We start from the raw sequence: 21,689 nt of genomic DNA on the forward strand, positions 1-21,689 counted from the left end.
TTATCAGACATTTCAATGACAGCTTCTGTTGACATTTATCATCCCTTTCTCTTGATGTGCCACAGCAGTGGAAGTTAATGAAAACACAGGACATCCTGTCCTCCACTTTGGAGGCAGGCAGGGTTGTTTGTATTAAAACGGTTTTGTATCTTAAAAGGTTTAAATGAAGTAGATCCTGACTTTCCCCAGCTTAGCATTCTGATGATTTCAGCTGGAGCAAAGGAGCAGTCAGACGTAGATGTTGAGTACAGATTGTTCTACCATTTTGTCTCCACTTAGCTATGGAGAGATTCTTCAGAACTACCACAGCCACTCATTCTCTGAAGGATCCTGACACAAGCTCTCCCACCCCTCTATGAGTGCTCCTTGGGGGAAGGGATGCTGGGTGCTAGGCCCTCTGAGTATTCACAGCATGTGTGGGATAAGGAGGAAAAGAACAGAGGATCCTTTAGGACCTGTGGTTGCCCTTCTTCTTGGGGCCTTCAGTTTATCTGTTGTTCAAGAAAAGTCTTGCTTGAAGCAGACTATTATCTGCAGTTAATCATCTGTGTAAATAGGTCATAAATGGACGTGTGTCAAAGAAACCAGTATTGATAGAGGACGAAGGAACACACACACACACACACACACACACACACACACACACACACACACACACAACACACACAGCCTGCAGATGGAAATGCAAGATAGTCACCTCCCAAACAAAAAGCTCTTTGTCTGAATATTGTTTTCCAGTCTGGAAACCTTTATTTATGACTATCCTGTTCAGTTGATGAACAGTCAAATGTACCTGTGAAGTTTGCCCTAAATCTCATGCAGTATCATACAGCCTCCAAGGCTATTGCTATAGAGCTTCTGGTATTTAGATTGTGTTGATGCTGTTTCTCTCTTCATCCTAATCGCCACTTACATCGTTCCTCATCCACAGTCTGTTCACTCTGTGCCAGAACTGAATGGACTCCAGTCCCTGTCTCTGCCACCAGGAAGGATCTTTGCATTTCTGAACATGAAATTCAGATTTCTACTGGGATTGTGATACCCTTTGTTGGCAGAGAACACACACATTTTAGGATTTTGCTTCTCAGGAAGGGCACAGGTGAGGACACAGACAACCACTGTGCCAGTCTTTCATCCTGTGCTGCCACGGTCTGGAAGACCTGCTCTTTTGGCTCTCAAGGTCCTGAGAGGTTTTCTTCCCCAGTTTCCTGGAAGGATTAGTCCTGGTGGTCAGATTTCAGTGTGAATCTCAGAGCACTTGGGAACAACTTCTCTATGAGGCTATTTCTGTGATAAACACAAGTGAAACAGCAATAAGTGAATTAGATGAGATTAGATTCAATAGAGTTGTCTGGTGTTAAACATTAGTTTAATAAGCAAGGGGGGAGGGGAATAAGCTACACAAGTGTGTGTTTCTGTACCATGTTTATCTACCCTTGCATTTACATGTCTATCTACCAATTATGTATCATGTATGTATGTATGTATGTATGTATGTATATAATATATTATATATTTGCAGTCTGTCTATCATCCATCCATTCATTTATCTATCAATCATCTGTCTATGTCTCAGTTGGGTGTTAGTGTTAACTTAGTTTCATGCTTTACTAGGATTGGATTTTTCTCTATGACGGTAGCAGTTCAAGACCATAATTTTCTTTGTAGTATGATTATAGGTCATGCATGAGGTGTTGAAAGATGTTTGGGGGAACTGGAGAGGTGGCTCCTTAGTTAAGAATTTGTGCTGCTTTGACAGAGGACCCAAATTCAGTTCCTAGCACCCGTACTGGGAAACTCGAAACAACTTGCTAACTCTAGTTACAGGGTTTCTAATGATTTCTTCTGGTCTTCATGGGCACTTGTACTCACATACATATGCATATCCATATACAATATATACACATAATTAAAGATAAAATAACTCTTAAAGTCAGAAAGACTGTACTTCTTACTAACACTTTCACAGTAGGTTTGGAGGTACAAGATATTTACAGAAATTCTCTCATGCTGGCTATGGGTTCATGGAAGATGAAGGAGGAGATTCACAAGGTCAAGGGTGGCCCAGACTACATTACAAGACCATGTCCAAAATGTAAAACAAAAACATTACCCTCTAAATTAAAATGTTAAGAAATAGTAAATATTGGCACTTTAAAAAGTTTTAAAATTATACACAGTATTTCCCACTTTTTTGCTGTTAGAAGGAAAAAAGAACACTTTAACAAGATGAGGTGATGGTCTGGGTATCACAGTGAAATACCCCCTTAGCCTAGGAGCTGAGAAACAGGCAAAGAATATTAACTACTTTCTAACCTTGAACTTGAGACAAGGTGAACTCTTGCTAGGATAGCTTAAGGGTCCCTCTCGATTTTCCATCCTGTGGAAATTCACATGTAGGAATGTCATATTTTTAGTGTGTGATGTACATGTCCATTCTTCCTTTGTGACTTCGGGTTAGTAAGTCTTTTTAAATGTCAAAGGCTGGCCACAGATCCAGCACTAGCATGTAACATGTTTGTATGTTGTATGAATTGACAACACAGCACAGGCTTCTCTGTACTGCACAATGAAGGGGCATTTCTGCTTTGCCGATAAATCTGAAGTTTGACTCATCCCGGGTCACACTGACAATAGACAACCCAGAGTTGAACTCACAACCCTCTGACACCAAAGACTTAACAGTTATAATTCATTGGCTCACTGAAAGAGTGGCAGCCTAATCTTTCCTATTTCTGGTTTAACCTAGAATTCTTTTTTTTCTAAACCAAGGATCCCTTTAAAATGGAGGAACCACACTAACAAGCTGTGGTTGTCATGCTTTATTTTTCTTCTGTAACCACTTAAAAAGATGGGAAAGGCTGTGTTGTTGCTTACAAATGATACAGAGAAGAAACAAAGTAACGCTGCCGGTGTGTCCTTTAGTGTGCTCCACATAAGAGAGGACTTAGAGATTAAAAACCCATTGCAAATATCTTGCTGTTCTAGAAAGTTCTTTGGGTTAGGCCAATCAAATAACCTTGACACCCTTTCTACGTTTCTGAGTACATTAAAACCTCATTAATTTCCAGAGAGTAAACTTGGGCTGAACTTGACCTTTCAAAGTGTGTTAGGAGGGAGCATTTACCAAACAGTTTGAGAGCACAAACAGAAATTTGATAAATTTGTTGAAAAGCTTCTGTTCGTGAGTTCCTTTAGGTATCTTAACTAGTGTTTGTTTATTTCTACGGATATGCTAATGTGAACTGCTATTTTAATGGGGAAGTGTTTCCTTCAGCATGTACTGGGTGGGGGGATTGCTGCACAGATTAAAGACTAAATACATAGTCAACTTTGCATCTCAAGTAGCCAGAGATGGCTAATCATTTGCTGAACCCTCATGTCAGGGTCTGGCCATTTTGGAGACATGGAAATCATCAGCTGCCTCTGGCGTGGATACATGACCCTTATAGAACACAGGACTAAGTGTCAGAGTGGATACCTTTAATGTTCTGCATGGAGGTGTGGTTTACCTGCCTTGGTGGAGTGAGGTATCCTTGTATAATCTAAAGGCTTACGAACTGAAACATCCAAAAATGGAATAAAGATTTGTGAGATTCATTTGCTTTCTAATGACACATACAATAGGGGGAAAGTTCACGGTCCACTTTGGGTTGGAATGCAGAATGAAAATTTTAAATATCTGAACACATACTCTCTTGGAAGCTCAGTCATTCATCTATGGACTGGATGCTCTTCCTGCCATCAGGCAGTCTGTCTGTTATCACCTGGAAGATGGTTAGAAATCCAGTCACCCACAGGCTCTCAAGGCTGCTCACTGGAGCCTACTTTCCAAGAACATACCCTGGCTGAGTACTGTGCCCATTTCCATATTCGAGGCAAGAAATGAGGGCATTTTCTTTGTCCTGAGGACTAGCGATAGTTTGACTTCTTCATTCCTTTCCTAAACAAGGAGAAATATCCATCTAGGTTTCAGAGTGGGCAGGATGCTGGACATGAATCTTTAGATCTGTTTGACATTTGATTTCCCTGGAAACTAAGAACATTGATGGCCAGTCCTGGTTGGCTTGTGCTCCAGGTTACCTTTAAGCAAGTGACGAGGGGACAAGTCATCTCAGCTCTGATAATAGGCAGGACATTTGCTGTGAGTTTTTTAGAGCGTAATGAGCAGAGCTGGCTTGGGGACATTGGCTACTATGGTGCAATGGATTATTACCCTCCCAACTCTTCTAAGTTCAATAATTGTACTACCCTGCATCCTCCAAGATATATCAGAACTTAAATCGGGTGCTGTTATGTTTTGTACTCAAATGAATTTATAAAAAGGAGAGGAGGAATAAATGAATTGATATTTATTAAATGACAATTTAAAAGTTAAATGAATTGACGTGAGAATAAATGTTTGTCTTCTTTTTAAAAGCAAGATGTAATCAGCACATGTCATGGTACCATAAGAATGAGACCCAAACCACTTTTGTTGAGTACTGTTTCAATGGATTCACCATGCTCAGTATCTAATATGGCTTACTTCTGAGAGATGTATCAGATGTTGTTACATAGAACAGATTATTCATATGCCTATGCACTATTCTTGAGCCTACCTCTTTAAAGACAGTACTCCCAGATAAGGAGCAGAATCTGCATCCTGGGGCGATCAGACCATGCCTCCCTGCAGCTCTCTCTGGGACTGAGTTAAGAAGCTCTCTGTGTTGTAGGCAAACAGTAACCCCTAATTTATGGTTCTGTGGCCTTTGTCAAGAGCACAATATTGAACTAAATCACGTGGTGAAAACTTCCTGCCATCCCTTCAGAGGTTAGAAAAGTCAGATATTTCCTTTGTCTGGGATTTCCCTGAAGATTTCTTGGACAGATCTCTAACAGGGCTCCTCTGCCCCCAATGTTAATGAGCTTCCTGATGATGCTGTCTCCAGATCTTAAAGGGTAGCCTTCCTTACCACGTTTGTCTCACATTTATTGGGTACTTCTTATTCTATATGATTGGTGAGAACAGTAAAGTATAGAATGCAGGGAGAATGCATGAGGAAGACAGAGATTTCCAGTAGTTGTTAGTTATTGCTATGGGGGAGAGCTGAAGACCAGCACTTAGGAGCATAAACACAGGGGTCATGGTTCTATTGACCATGACCATTTGAGTACTGACCACCTGTCACTGGTCCCCATGCCTGTGCCCCTTTGGAGTTTCGACCCTCCAGATCTTGGGACGTCAGTGTCTATTGTTCAACACTTGTCCAGTCTCAGGTACTTTGGCATAGTACACTCATGAACTGAGACACCGTTGTTGTCTTACATGTCTTGTAACTCTTCAACATGTTCCCCAGAAGTGTACCAGGTACTTTTTCAGTGAGGAGAATGGATCAAGCTTTCTGAGAGCGACAGAAGGCCCTCTTGCTTTGAGAGCAGACCAGCCCGTTGACTTTGAGTTAATGACTTAGGCCACACAGGGAAGAGGAGCACCTTAGAATAGAACCTTCCAGAAGATCCTGGGACCACTGGCAACTTCAGCTCAACAATGAATCTATGCTCCAGGACAGCAAATTGTGCTTTTGTGAATTACTTCCAAATATTTGGAAAGAACTACATTCGTTTTTATCCAAAATGCAAAGGAAATAGAGCAATTGTGGGAATATTAGAAATACAGAACTAGGAAATGAATTTGACAACTTTTTGTTGTTTCATTTTAACAGAATCCTAGAGCAGCAGTTTGGGGACAGTATGCCTATATAAATACCTATCCAGGCTAAGTACTCTAGTGTGTGAGGTTTATTGCCCCTGGGACTTAGGAGCCAGCCTCCTCTAGACCATGGCTGATTAATTTATGCCCCAGGGCTGTCTGATCTTTGTGAGACCATCCCAGCTGGTAGTACCCCTCACTGATGTCATTTCTGTGTTATTCTTTATCAATTATCTGCTTCTGTCCATAAAACATTGTAGCATTATTTCATGGGTTGGTAAAAAGGAGGTGCTTTGTCCCAACTGACAATGGCTCTTAACTTTCTTAATGGCACCAATCACTGCTTCTGTAAACAAGCATGGTGTATGATTTAAAATAAAATTAAACAATTAGATCACTGCCTGAAAGTTCTGATTTCCCCCACTGGATTCATGCTGGAAATTCTGGTATTATCTCAATATATATTTTATTTTCTGGTTTCCCTTGAAAGAAGAAGGTAGCTAGTGAACTACGTGATATACTCTTTATGGTGTTTTAGCTAATCTTGGTGCTTCCAGGGCCTATAATTTTTCTATTGTTCCTGATGTGCACAGTGACCCAGTTTTGCCCACCTCACCAAGACATCTTCTTTTAGGGGAATGGTGGGAGATTGTGGAAACCAAAATATATTTGACAGCTAGACTTCCATCCTCAACATTCTTATGCATTTTCCCTATGTACCATGAAATAGTGTAATCTTAATTTAAAATCGTTTTAAAGGCAATTGCTCCAGAAGGATAGACTTACGAGGTTCCATATTGTCCTGCCGCTGCTTGGCTTGGAGAGGTGTGTCCCCAGGAGCAAATATGTTCTTTATTGTTCTGGTCTAAAAGCATAGGCAAGAGATTAAATTATGCATATGTGTTCACACTCAAGGAAAGGAATTGGGTTTCTGTGGATTTATTCACTGTCAGCCACAAGAAGTGTCGTGGCTCTGCTGGTGAATAAATAGCCACTAAGTTTCTCCCTAGCGGGATATGTAAGATTCCAAACAGCTTCACCCAATTGTCAGATCACTTACAGCCCTTCCTTTCTTGGATCCTGGGTGTGATCCGGACAGCAGCCCTTTGTATCCAGGAGGAGGAGTGTGTCTGCCCAGGTGCTAAGCTGCTTCTTTTTACCTACGTCCTTCTGAGAAGTCATTTTCCAAGCTCTTCTTGGTATTGCAAAAACAGTGGCTCTCTTCTCTACCCTCGTTACTGTCTAAAGGAGGGTGGACTAATATAAAGGCTTTTTGTTTGTGACACTAGACCTCTGATCTTTCTTCCCCACCCCCACACTCTTGAAACCAAAGTGCTGTCCTGGAAACTCTTCCAGACTATTGCCACTGCTCCTTCTGTGGGTTACATATCTTATAGTGTTCTGACAGGAGCCGGATGTAGATCGCTCCTGAGAGACACAGCCAGAATACAGCAAACACAGAGGCGAAGGCCAGCAGCAAACCACTGAACTGAGAATAGGTCCCCTATTGAAGGAATCAGAGAAAGAACTGGAAGAGCTTGAAGGGGCTCGAGACCCCATATGTACAACAATGCCAAGCAACCAGAGCTTCCAGGGACTAAGCCACTACCTAAAGACTATACATGGACTGACCCTGGACTCTGACCTCATAGGTAGCAATGAATATCCTAGTAAGAGCACCAGTGGAAGGGGAAGCCCTGGGTCCTGCTAAGACTGAACCCACAGTGAACTAGTCTATGGGGGGAGGGTGGCAATGGGGGGAGGGTCGGGAGGGGAACACCCATGAGGAAGGGGAGGGGGAGGGATTAGGGGGATGTTTGACCGGAAACCAGGAAAGGGAATAACACTCGAAATGTAAATAAACACTCAAGTTAATAAAATAAAAAAAAAGGATCTTTGTGGGGCGGGAGAGATTGGACAACTGTCATGAGGATGTAGGGTCAGTTCCCAGCACCCACACTGGGCAACTTACAAGTGCTTGTAACTCTAGTTCCTGGGGCCCTGACACCTTCTGATCTCTGCAGACTCCTTCACTCACGTGTATATACCCACACAGCGGTACACATAATTTAAAAGTATCCCTTTAAAAGGCATCTTTGTTTATGTTCTCTTGCAAAGAGCATGTTAATGAGTCAGCCATTTGGCTTGAAATCCTTGTAGGTGTGACCAGCTAAGTGTCATCCTAATGGAGTTGAAACAGAAGAGTTATTTGGATTAGGAACTCACTTCTTTTGAGTCTGGTGTAGCCTGCTGACTTCTCTGCCAAGGGCTATCGAACTGTGTGGGTACAGTGAATTCCAAATGTAAGATCCAGATATGACTTAGAAACAAAGAAAAGAGACTTTTGTATACTGCATATCTGGTGCCTTAGCTGGGGTATATTTATATTTTTTCTTTTTCTACTCAAGTATGTAATAAAATGAATAGAATATTATGACTTCAAAAACCAAGTAGGAGTTTCCTAGCAGATCACAGATCATCTTGTCCTGAACATGAGTCCATCCCTAAGACCAGCTCATTCTATTCCTTAATAGCCCTTCATTTCCCTTGGTATTTTCAGTGTCTGGGCAATGGAAGTCTCTCATCTGAATGCCTGTCCACTAACATTATCTTGCTGCCCCTATTTTCCCATTGTACAACCAGTACTGTCACATTACACTGCTTGTCTGTTCCCATTTCCATCCTATGTAAAGCCTCTCTAATGGTCTCCCATCTGGTCAAGTCCATACAAGACCCATTTCCACCTGATCTCGGCTCCTCTGTCCAGTCTGAGCTATTTTGCTATTTATCATCACTCTCTGAGATATGGACCTGTCTTTCTTAATATAGCCAATTCAGTTTGATCCCTTCTACTTCAGGGTCTCCTGCCTACTTTCTAGAATGTTCTCTTCTTATGAATTCCACATCACTTCCTTGTAAGATCTATTCTTGTCCTTTAGAAACCTGCAGACACTGTCTTAGTCCCCAGTTCCCATAGTCCCCTGCATCTTCCACTATGTTAAGTAATACCCTCCTCAGGCTGTGGGTCTAGGATGACATAGACCTCTGCTCTGATCACATAGTACTCTCAACCCCCAGTACTGTGCCTAGCTGAAGGGTAAAAGTGGAAGAATAGAGTTGCTAGATTGCTTCCATATTGAGCGTGTATATGAACAAATGCATTCAAATTATCATTTCATTTCAGCTCATATCTCTCATAGGTGAGAAGGTTAGGTAACACATTTTCCACGGTTTTCTGCATAAAGTAAAAAGTCATTGTTCTGGATTCACAGGAGAAGGAATCTATGCATAATGACTGAGGTCTGATAGATTGCTGAGCCTTTCAAGACTATTGCCTGCAGTTCCTTTGTTTCTGATCTTCCGTTCTTCTGGATGCCTCTCCTCCAGACACCCTGCCACATGCTTGTCCCTTGCTCCAGTTCCTGCTTAAATGTCATTTTATTAGAGAAGTATTCCCTGACTGTCCCAATGATGGTAAACCACCCCATCTTGTGTTTATTCTGCTTATCATGCCTTCCCCCTCCCCTCTTGTAGTACTCATTGCCATCTGCCATTCATTCATGCATGGATTCATTCATTCTTTATTCATTCCATGCTCTGCTAGACTATATTTAAGGATAAGGATTGTGTTCAGTGAGTGTTCTGTCCTTTGTACTGAGAACACCATTTAATGTCTGGGTAACACTAAAAGCATTTTCCTAATATGTGGATTATCATGGTGAAGAAAAAGCAACATTTTGTGTTTACGTCTTTAAGGATGAAGGATGGAGAAAAGCCTATTTCACTCTCTGATCTCTGCTTGCTCTTTGTATTTTACAATTGAAATTTATTTCTTATAATTGAGTTCTCTATTCTTGTCAAGCACTTTAAAGGTTGGAGTGGGAGTGAGGGTCAAGTTTCCACCCTACCAGCTGGCGTGCTTTATTTCCACTCTTGAGTCTTCTTTATAAACTCATGACTTGGGATGGGGAGATGGTTCAGTTAACACAGTGTTTGTTGTGCAAGCCCAGGGAGAGCTTGAATCCCATCACAAATCCCTGGCACTCACTTAAAAGCCAGATTTAGTGGCCCGTGCTCGTAACTCTAGTGCTGGTGGGCAAAGGTGGGCAGATCCTGGGCTCTTGCTGAAACATGGACATCAGGCTCTGTGAGAGATGTCATCTCTTCATCTCCAAATACAAGGCTTGGACTTGAATTAGCAATGACCATGCTTTGGTTTCCATAAATTCCCAATCATCGGGTGAGTGCACCCTCCCAAACATATTAAATTTTTCTCAAAACCCTTGATTTTTCTATTCCTCTGCTTCTGGATTTTTCTCACACACCTAAGATTCAGTTATAACCACCCACATTCCTGTGTGGCACAAGTTAAATGCAAGCTCACATATATTAAAAAAACAACAACAAAAAAACCCAAAAACAAACAAAAAACTAAAACCAATACAAAACAAAACAAAAACTCCAAATAGCAGTTTATCCCTTGAGTGTCAGCCTAGTTTGGTGCTGCATTTAGTTCTTCCTCAAAAGAGATGTAATATACAAAGGAAGGGGCTGCTGGTTACCAGCCAGAAATGGCCAAGCTCATTAAATGCTTGGAAAACAGGGCCTGGGCTCTGTCCAGAATGCCAAACAAAGAGAGGCAAGAGCTTGGTCCCCAACTGACAAGCTGGTGAGCCGAGCGAGGTAAGAATGGAAATCATTTGTGGGTGTGTGAAAGGGGAAAGAAATCAAATGGAACCGGGGTTACAATTAACACATATCCCCAACCTCGTGAAGGCTGATACACATCAGCTGAAGCTTGGAAATCAGTGTCCCTCCAACCCTGAAAGGAATTCATTACCTCCTCAAACGGGATGCAAAGACAGATTCGAGAACAGCGTGGGTAGTGTCGTAGCTGGGCCACACCATCTGCTATGTGCACAAATGAATGTTCAGTCTCTGTAACCCCTGAGTTGCTTGGTCACCTATGAGCGTGTTGCAAATCAGAGTCCACGGTTTTCATTCAAAAGAAACCAATGGCACCCATACTCCTGACATGGCGATCAGCCCTGAACCAACTCAGAGTGTTTATTATAATTAAATGAGGATGGTTTCAGGAAGGAGAAATCGGTTCAGCAAAATGGGACTTTCTTAAGACTGACGTGAGAGAAGATAATTTAAGGAGATTTCACTTCAGCAGGTTAAACACTGGTTGATCTTAGTGGGATGGAATATTGAATCCATGTTCATGTGATTTGCCCTGTGCCTCTCTCAGTTCTGCGCTGTGCGAAATTCGTAGTGAGGCCTGATCATGTACTAAGCCAGAATGAGCCCATCAATAACTGCTTTCTTGCCTGAAAGCATTTTCAGCATCCAAATGGCCCCATGTCTCTGCCATAAAAACTGCTGCATTAGGGAAGAAGGGAAGTGAACACACGCATGTTTACCCCACCTACCATGACCACCGCAAACCTCTGTGGAGCAGTAAGATTGCCTTACACTGTTCAGTAGCCCAGATGGAATATGGAGAGGGCCTTGGGTGGGGCACAGTGGCCATTTCTGAGCACACCAAAGACCTTAGTCAATATCAGCAATACACACAATATTTGCTCTTTTAAAAGAAGTGTTATTAGACTTTCCAACTCAAGCCAGGTCTCCTGGGATGGACCCAGAGGGTCATGAATTCATAGCTTCTCAGATGTGGAAGGAAAATTAACTGTGTTGGTATTGTATGGAGGAGAGAGTGTGAAGAGAGGCAAGGTCTGGGCATCACAGGACTTTGTTTTCTCCATAGGAAAGATAAGAAACACAGCAAGGTTGTGTCTAGAAAGAGATAATATTTAAGGGCTGAATTGCACAATAGAAAGAAAGAAGGAAGCACATTGGAAATGCTCATGTCTTCCCAGACCAGAGGTATTGAAAGCTTTCCTTGTAACCTGCCTGAGCGGGATTCTATGAAAAAGGAGCTGCCTCTTTGTACTTTTCTGGTGCTGGAGAGTGCACCCAGGGCCTCATGTATGTTAGACCAGTGTTCTACCAGGGAAGCCACACCTCAGCCCAGCATGGGCTGGCTGGTTTTTGTTGTTGGAAGAGGCAAGGCATCTGAATTCACTGGTACCTCCTTAGCAACCATCAAACAACTTCTTAGCAGCTGACTCAGTTGAAAGAGTAGACCAGGACTGAGATCAAATAAAAAAATGCATGAGGATACCCACTGCCACACACCACACACTTGGGGAAAAGGGCAAAAGTTAGATGGGATGCCATGATGGCCGTATACAAAGCAAGCAGCCTGCTCAAGAGGACACACAGTTGCCTGAGGAGTCCATAGAGTCTGCAGAGGGGAGGCTTCCTTCTGAGAGCACATGGCAGTCCTTCATGATGCTCACTGGCACTCCCTGTTCTCTTCCTTGGCACATGTTAGGATTCCATGTATGTAGATGGGGCTTTGCGGCTAGGTGATGCACCATTTGATTATTGTGAATCTCCATTAGACTTTTTCCTTCATTCGGTGGAGGTGATTAGTAACCTTGAACATAGTGGCTGTTTGGTGAGCATTGGTGGTTTTCTTTTTTATGATAAAATTATTGGTTCTGGGCCTTTGGGCTAAGAACAAATGTAGTATCTGTTCAAGCATCAGTTCAAGTGATAAAACTGATTCTTTGTTGGACAGTGTCAGTGTCTTTTCACTCAGCCAGAACCCTGTCTTAGACTGTAGCAATCCTTTCCAGCTGTCACATCTCCTAAGTCTACCCATGCAGCATGTAACTCCACATGGCTCTGTTTGGACCACCTTCATGTGTTGAGGAATTTGGGCCAGGTATCTTGTGGGCTGCTCCTTGGTAGTTGAATGTTTTTCTCATGATCATAATTGGCTTGATGGAGGAAGAACATGGACTCAACATGCTGTTCTTTTTCTGTTCTGTTGAGGTTCAAATCATCAACATGGGACGAGGCAACCTGGCTTAGATAGCATTTGTCCAGGTTCCCTGATGTATCTATCTTCATTCTCTAGCAAATCTTCGAAGGATGTTTCTACTGTAGGCTACTCTTAAACAGTGGTAGCTATTCTCTCCCTTGGGGGCAAAGAGTCTACCTAAGGTGTAAGGAGTTTTAACTTTATCCCTTTTGTTTACTTACCCAGTTGTTGATGCATATAGCCTGGACTCATGCATCCCATTTTATTCTCTGTGTTTGTATTCAAATTCTATATTATTTATTTTGTTGCCCAGGTTCTTCCAGTTCTAGTTGACTCAGATAGCAGCTATGTTTTTTTCCTTACTTGGCTTGCTTTGCCTCTCTCCTTTACTCCCTTCTTCCTTTCCCCCTCCTTTAACCTCCCTCTTCCTCCTGTCTTTCTCTCTCCATTCATCCTCCTTTGATCCCTTTCTATCAGCCTGCAAGGAACAGGTGTTCCTATGGAGGATGCAAGCCTGTTACGATTCTAGACCAACTTGTTGCAGAGTTGAGTCTGCCCATGTCTCTCAAAAGGAGTTCTGTGAGTAGAGACAGCAGAGTCTGGGGTCAGGACTATGCACTTTGTGTCTAACTGTCTGGGACATTCTGGTGAACACTGAAGTCTGTGAGTTTGAAAACTGTTCATGTTTTTGAGATCTTGATTCTAGGAACAGAAGAAAGAACACTCAGAGGCTCTTCAGCTTGCATTTGTCTTATTTTGATCCAAAGAAAGACATTTATGAACCACATTAAACCCCAAATAATTGGTTAGCTCTTAAATAAAAACACAGTAAATCTTGATAATGTGTAGATGTGGAAGAGTATTATTTTGGGGTAGGTCCGATGGGTCTGCTGCATATGGGACCCGATCTTGCAGGCCTCTAGTGACTGGGCTGACAGCTTAGAGGGTGTCTTGCTAGGTTCACAAATGATCACTGGGTTAAATGTGTAACTTGGTAGCCAAGTGTGCGCAGAGGGCCCTGGGTTTGATTGCCAGCATCCTAGCAGAGAAAGGACAGGAAGGAGGGAGAGGAGGGAAAGAAAAAGAGAAAAAAAGAAAGAAGGTAAACATTTCTTTACTGCTGAGTCCCTCTCCTCCTAGTCAGTTCCCAGTGTAAAGATTCAGATATCATCAGGTCCAAGGAATGGGGCTTAGTATAGACAAGGCATGAACTCAGGCAATGTGTGTGGAATGATCACAAGAATTCCATATAACAGCATGGAATTTCTCCTTGTCCACCACCTGGGCTCTTCTATTTTATTATTAATTATGTATGCGTTTGTGGGGGGGTATATGCACATGAGTGCAGGTGTCAATGAAGTCTAGGAGCCAACACCCTGGGTCTGGAGTGACAGATGTTTGTGAGCCACCCGATGTGGGCACTGGGAACTGATCTTGGGTTCTCTTAACTAGTGAGCCATCTCTTTAGCCCCCTCTTTCCCTTTTTAAGTTAAAAACAAACCTCACAGGCAGTGTTTTCATTGCACACAATTAGTTTTCGCTGGTTTGATTCATTCCTTGGCAGCTTCATAAGTATATAGTGAATTTTCATCTTTTTACTCCCTATGTTCTGGCTTGCTCCCCATTTTTTCCCACGGGAAGCCTTCTTCCCAGCAACTCTCTTCCTACTTTCATGTCTTTGTGTGTGTGTGTGTGTGTGTGTGTGTGTGTGTGTGTGTGTGTGTGTCTCACAGAGTTTTACATTTCTTAGTGTGCTCTTTATGTGTAAAGTATAGTTAGGTATAAGGTATTTTTTATAAAGCACCTTAGATATACTTAAACTACACTAAGTGAATTGTATTTTCAAATTGGCTCTATCCCACTTAGGATGGCATTAGTAGCTATGAACTCATGTTTTTGGTTATCATATTCTAATCGACACTACAACCAATGCAAATTTATTAAAACAGAAATGCTAGTCCAAGTATCACCTACAGTGCTTACAAGAATCACCTAACCTCTCCTGAGAAACATTTCGAAGGGTTACCTGCTCTCCGTCTTCTCAGTCTCTGCTTGGTGGACGGAATGTTGAGTGGATCTAGGCTGTGGAATTCTGAAAGTGAGCTGATAGACTATGAAAATCACTGTGGCTCAGCCCATGCTGTCTGTTGTCTGGGCAAGATCTCATCCTATGTGACATTTAGGAAACCCTGACCATACAGATGAGTCCACTGCCTACTCTCCAAGAGCTCCCCTCTCAGTTTTGTCTGCCCCAGAAGAGGACTGCTTGCTCGTTTTACATTTGTAGACATCCTTTCCTTCTTCTTTTAAGAATGTTATTTCTTTTAATTTAAGTGTATATGTATTTTACTTCTATGTACACATTCTGTGTACCATGTGTGTGGTGCCTTGTGGAGGCCAAAGGAGGATATTGCATCCTCTGGAACTGGAGTAACATTTGTTAGCTGTCGGTGGTGCTGGGAACTCAATCCTGGTATGCTACAGAAGCTGCAAGTGCTCTGAACTGCTGCTCTCTCTCCAGCCTTGGTTTCTTTGCTCTCTCAAAGGCAAAGTATCTTTATGCTCATATGAGAAGAGGGACAGAGGAAGAACCTTGTGACCAAAGACCAGAAGCCTAGATCGCTTCAACTGGATGGCTGGGTTATTTTCCAGAGTTATTTTGGCTGAGGCTGACTGCTCTTGGACCCATTTATATACATGGAAAATCAGTTTGCATAGATGTGGTGGTTTGAATGAAAATGACTCCTGTAGGCTCATAGGGAGTGGTACTATTAGGAGGAGTAGCCTTGTTGGAGCATTTGTGGCCTTGATGGAGGAAGTGTGTCACTAGGAGTGGGCTTTGAGGTTTCAGATGCTCGAGCCAAGCCCAGTGTTACCCTCTCTTCCTGCTGCCTGAGGATCCAGATGTAGAGCTCTCTGCCCCTCTCCAGCACAATGTCTGTCAGCAGGCCACCATGCTTCCCACTTAATGGGCTAAACCTCTGAACGAAAAACCAGCCCCAATTACATGTTTTCCTTTATAAGAGTTGTCATGGTCATAGTGCCTCTTCACAGCAATAGAAGCCTTAGCTAAGGCAATAGTCATTTGTGACATACCAATTCCTGCACCATTGCAGGTGAGACATTTGAGGAATGTCCTTAGGAGCTAGCTGGGAGTCTTGTGGAAGGAATGAGTAAGGTCCATACTTAAGTGTAATTAACAAGATGTGATGAAGGCTTCAATTGTGTTCTGTGATCAGGAGGCAGACTATTTCATCCCCTGGGGCTGTTCACTAGTTTGAAATGAAGCAGGATACACTGAAATCCAAACAAGATATGTCCTATTCATTTAGTGAATTCATTCATTTATTGGCAACCAGAGGCCAGTGACTCAAAACGAACTGGCTGTGAAGCTTGATGGGTATTGACTAGATATACTCCTGTCTGCTATAGAGCGTGTTTATAGCACTGTATTCACTGCTTATTTGGTGCTGTAAAAGTGATACATGCTTCATGTGGCAATTCCTGAATACACAGACAATATAGGTGAAAAATCTCAGCTCAGAAGATTACTCCTGTTACCTTTTGCTTTAAAAATGATTTTAAACAATATTTTATTATTATTTTAATTATGTGTATCTATGTGTGGGTATATGCAAATGAGAATAGTTGCCTGCAGAGACTGAAGGAAGTATTGGATTTTTGAAAACCAGGTATTTGGATATAGACAGTTTTGAGCCATATGATGTGGGTGCTGGAAAGTGAACTCAGGTCTTCTGCAAGAGCAACAAATGTTCCTAACTGCTAAACAGCCCTCCGACCATTTTTAAAATTTATTTTAATGTGTTCTTTCATAGTTATGATTCTATTTCATTTATATAAAATATTACATATCAATATAAATATTTTAATATAGATGTATAAAATATAATATTTTATATTAAATAATAAAAATATAAAGCATTATAGTCGCTTTATGTATTATCATACCTTTAGACCATTTTGATGGAAGATTAAAGCCCATCATGTTTCTCTCCTACACTGTACCTGAGCAGTTTCATTACTTATCCAGGTTTGTTGCTAGAATGATGATTGGCTTTGAACACAGACCTTGAAGTTTTGCATGGCTTTCTATATGACTGTGTAAGAACATATCTGCCTGGGATGAGACGGCGTCAAGGAGGCAGCCTAGAAGGGATGGAGAACTGACCAGTGTGCTTGTCAAGCACAACTTACTGTGAGTGCTCCTAGATGACAGGCTCTGCTGTGCAAGGCAGGTGATCTGAGTGCTGGTCCTATGATATTGGGACATCCAGGGAGCTGTGGACTCTCCCAAAATGTCCATGTAGGCATGCTAGGTCTAGAGAAAAGGGGAGGGTATAGCAGCATTCTAGCCAACAGGAACACAGCCATGAACCAGCCTGCCATTGAGCTGAAGGGCCTCCTCCTGTCTACCAACAACCATTATTGAAGACCTGGAAAAAAAATGCCACTCTCCTGGGAGCTTAGAATCCACGCATAGTCTAACAGAAGTAGAAATTTATCTTCATGAAACTTATATTCTACTTAAAATCCTCCATGGATAAACTAAAACAACTCATGATCTAGTTCTAGGCAAATTAGTAGGGAAGAAGCTTTCTCAGGGGCCATCAGAAGCCCAGGATGAGGGTTGAGCTTCAGATGGACCATAGGCACACTTAGACCCATGGAACAGCCTAGAGGCTCATCTTTCTGGCCTATTACCACACTATTACACCAAGCAGGACCACCCTTGGCCAAGCCTGACACCTGGATACAAACACTGGTTGTGGGACACTGGAAGAAACGGAAACAGTGGTGGACATGGAGAATTTCAGAATGTGTATCTGGCTTCTGAGCTCATGTGTGGCATAACAAGCTGTCAACAGAGGTCTCATGGGTAAATATAACTCTAAAGACAAAGAAAGATGAGCACTGCCAGAAAATCAGGGGAGAGGGTATAGTGGTCAGAGCTGTAGTTGAGTCAGACCAAGAGCAGAATTTTAGTCCTCCTCTTTTGTCTTTGGGACAGTTTAATTATATAGCATTTTGAGTTTCAGTTTCCTAACCTAAAAGCTGGGCTAATAATAGCCTAGTTCATTATAAGATTCTTAGACAACTCTTGTATATAACCAAGCTGTAGAGATGGCAAGCAATCAACCAGTGTTAACTAAAAAAGAAAATAATGCCATTTAAATATATGAGACTTGGGGTACAGCGTAGACATTTTGCTTATGTCACAATGAAGTCAAGATTTCCTTTTGGTAACTATCATGATTTTAGAAAGTGGAAGGGATTTATGCCTTCACTAAAGGTAGGATTTCATATTTGTCTACCTGGTCACATCACCTACCTTCTTTTAGAAAAAGGCTCCTCCAGCCTAGAAATAAACTGAGAAAATGGGGAGATTTACCTGTGCTGTAGCCTAAACAAGCCATGGATGGGTGACTGGAAGGGGAATATGCAGAGAGAAGGAATATGTTCATTCTGTCGAGGTGTAGCAATTGTAGAAAGTTTGTTCATACAGGGGACCTGATGGTGGCAGAGCCATGTGCTTCAGATTCCACACAAATAGCTCTACTGGTCACTGTGGGGATGGCTTCTCTCCTGTCTGCTTGTCGGAGGAATGTAGGTTCAGGGAACATTATCAGTTCCTACTTTGTTTTGGCCTGTGGTCATTGGAACAGTATTGACTCTGATGGCATCTTAAAGTTCTCCCTTTGGTCATCAGTGATTCGATGCGTTTCAAGAAGTGAATAGAGTCCACGCGCTTCATCTGAGCAGATGGCATTGCCTTCTGTGACACTCCTGTCTGCATAAATCCAGGAAGATGTTACCACAGTGACACAGTCAGTAGGTGAAAAGTATTCAGACTAAACTTCTGGTTTTGTGGATGAAAGGCCTTGTGGGAATTGAGGAGCTGAATTCTTTCCCTGTGTCCTCTCTCCAGACAACATGGCCTGTACTGCATTCTCACCAAGAGTTCTTGGCCTCTAATTCCTCATAATGGCTGGGCTGTATCTCTCTGTGCTACGCAAAGAACTCAGCTAGAGTGTGAGTTTCCCCTGGCTTCCTGCAGCCATATTGCTCTTTACAGAGACAACTCACATTCTCTCTTATGTTTGATTGACATAGGCTCTCTGAGATGGGAAAGCCCTACAGTGATCTTCATGTGTAAAATGAAGAAACTACTCCCAGAGAGGCTCGACCTTAAAGACTGTTAGAAAGTGTGCAGCTGCATCAGGGACCAGATCTTCCCAGCCTACAAACACAGTGCTCCTTATCCCAGCCAGGGGTCCACCACAGGAGCAATGCTGTTCAAACTGGCCAAAACAAACACTGAGGGTGGGGTGGGGGGAGTATTTCCATGACACACTAGAGAACCAGGCCTAGCCTGCTGGCTTTGCTGCCCTTGAATAGAATTGTATTTGCTTGGTATCATTTATGTCTTTGGAACTTCAAAAAATAAAAACAAAACCTTGTTTACAGATGCCTCACCATTGGCTGGTAAGTTCCTCTGAATGCCTTCTTGCATAACTGGAAATACTGACAGAGATTCACTCAGATCCCGGGTACACTTGACTGACATCTTCTATCTGTCAGGCAGAGCCCTGACCTGGAAATGTGCTGTAAAAAGTATGTCACTGCACTGCGGAGGTGCCTGTGGGCCTGATTTCTGGAGAGGTTTTCAGAGCTCTTATGCCAAGTTTTGAGTTAGCACTGAAGCACATCTATGGTTGTATAGCAGACGGTGCTTTGAAGATGGAGTTTCTGTGAGCACAGAGCAGGTAGTACTAACCTCAGAAAGGTGAAGGGATGTGAAAGCAGAGAAACAGGCACCAATCTTCAGAAGGAACTCAGGGCTTGGGATTAGCTTAGTGCCTAGCATGTGTGTGTGTGTGTGTGTGTGTGTGTGTGTGTGTGTGTGTGTGTGTGTGTGTGTGTGTCTGGGTTCAGTGCCCAGGAAGAGAATGGGGAGAAGAAGCAGGTGTAACCCCCCGGGAGGTCACACATGTTTAGGAGAGTGGGTGTGCTGTGTTGTTATAGCACAGTAACAGGGAGATTTAGAATGAAAGGCCTTACATTCGCAAGAAAATCGTCATGAGATTTTGGGTGTTAAACAAGGGTACAGTTCACTGGATAGAAAATTCCTCAAAAAGAAAAGGAAATGTAACATCCAGTTTTCCTCTCTTAGTTATTTGACAAAGTTATTTATAAGTTTTAGTTCAACCTTATAAAGATACTAATGACAAAAGTGAAGTTTCAGTTTCTGTCAGTTTGGTTCACCAAAGAATTGATATACATCTCTATCTCTATATCTATATTTATATCTTTCTACCTATACCCATACCTATATCTACGCTTTCTACCTATCTATGTACACAAGTGGGTTACTGTGTGATGTACTATGGATGATGAGTACAACTGAGATTAAAAAGAGGTGCACTGTCGAGTGTTGGTGATGGCAGGGAGGAACTGGAACTCCCGCTGATTGCTGATAAGAATGTAGAACCTCACAGTCACTGTGGGAAATACTTGGGTTTCGTGAACATCTATTCAGAAGTAATTAAATGCATGCTGACAAGATGAACTCTTGTGAGTGTTCAGAGCCACTTTACATAACAGCCAAATGCTGGACATGATCTAATTGTCTAACAACTGGAGAGCAGAATAACAAATCTTTAAGGACCTATGCAACAGGATACTACTCTCAGTAAAACACAATCTTATGTTGTTATTCTACGTGAAAGAGGCCAGCTTCAAAAGACAACACCCTGAGAGGTTCCACCAACATGATATTCTAGAAAGAGCACAACTGTGACCTAGAGAGAAGATCATTGGAGGAGGGATTTAGCCACAGAGAGGCATCAGAGAACTCTTTATAGTTGTTTGTTATGGGGATTACTTAACTATATGCATTTGTCAACAGTCATCAAGCTGCCTGCTTAAAATGACAAGTTTTTGGACATAAAAGATATACCTCCAAGGGAAAGATGACTTAGTGTCCAAGAGAGCAAGCACTTGCTGCTGGTGCCGAGAACTAAGTTCCCAGCACCTTTTTCAGGCAGCTCTCATGCTTTTAATTTCCATCGTCTAGGGGATCCTACATCCTCATCAGATGCATTAGAAGGTGGTTATTCCTAAAAGAAAGAGAATTGAATGGGCCAGAAGGTATCTTGCTCTAGGCTATTCTAGAAGGCTCCTTCACACAACTCCTGAGTGTAATGTCTTTGAGGGACCTGCAAGGCAAAGGCATCTGGATTCCCCTCCAACTCCCCTCTTTGCTTGTTCCTTTGGATAAACCCACACGTTGTGTTGCAGGGAACACAGTCTTGGCAGTAGCCCAGTCCCCATACTATGATAACCAACTCACGCCACACCTGTGCCTATCTGACTCAGCACTTGCTCCACACCGAGTCCTTGTCTTCTGCCATTGTTTTTTTCTGTACAGAAGGCTTGCTCTCTATAGGGGCTCAGTTCTGTCTCCTGGATAAATTTCCATTCAGTCTTTCCACGGGGCCTGGTTTGTTGATATGCAGACTACTTCATGAAGTCTGTCATCCCCACTCTGCATGTGAAGTGATGAGGTTGGAAAGAATGAGCAACACAGCCAAGGCAAAGGGAGAGATAAATACCTCCAGGATCCGCTTCTGCCCTAGGCTTTTAATGCTTCTGGGATTCTTTTCAAAGGGTTCTGTACTTTCCTGTGGCCTTTTGGTATGGGACTTTGGTAAGTTTGGTAGGTTTTTAGAATGGTAACAGTATTGTGATGTCAGTGATGAGGGTAACAGTGGGTGATACCAATGATGAGGGTACCAGTGGGTGATGTCATTGATGGTGAGGGTAACAATGGGTGATGTCAGTGTTGGTGAGGGTAACAATGGATGATGTCAGTGTTGGTGAGGGTAACAGTGGATGATGTCAGTGATGGTGAGGGTAACAGTGGATGATGTCAGTGATGGTGAGGGTAACAGTGGATGATGTCAGTGTTGGTGAGGGTAACAGTGGATGATGTCAGTGATGAGGGTAAAATATGTTGTGTAAGTGATGAGGGTAACAGTGGGGTAATGTCAGTGATGAGGGCATTAGTAGGTGATGCCA

General features: G+C 42.5%; 1 protein-coding gene and 1 long non-coding RNA gene across 11 annotated transcripts in view; one reads left to right on the forward strand and one right to left on the reverse strand.

The window, feature by feature from the left end:
- Positions 1-21,689, forward strand: part of Tnik (TRAF2 and NCK interacting kinase) — a 398,405-nt gene that overhangs the window by 109,152 nt on the left and 267,564 nt on the right.
- On the reverse strand, positions 731-21,637 carry LOC134485609 (uncharacterized). Of its 3 annotated transcripts, none has more exons than XR_010063801.1 (3): positions 20,969-21,637; positions 6,479-6,557; positions 731-1,287 (listed from the first exon to the last, which is right to left on the reverse strand). It is a non-coding gene; the product is annotated as an uncharacterized LOC134485609 (long non-coding RNA). The 3 variants fall into 3 exon arrangements; XR_010063799.1 differs by lacking the exons at positions 731-1,287; positions 6,479-6,557 and adding exons at positions 13,325-13,629; positions 18,001-18,399 and having other exon boundaries at positions 20,969-21,338; XR_010063800.1 differs by lacking the exons at positions 731-1,287; positions 6,479-6,557 and adding an exon at positions 13,325-13,629 and having other exon boundaries at positions 20,969-21,632.

The sequence above is a fragment of the Rattus norvegicus genome, chromosome 2 (genome assembly GCF_036323735.1).
Source record: "Rattus norvegicus strain BN/NHsdMcwi chromosome 2, GRCr8, whole genome shotgun sequence".
Classification (NCBI taxonomy): Eukaryota; Metazoa; Chordata; class Mammalia; order Rodentia; family Muridae; genus Rattus; species Rattus norvegicus.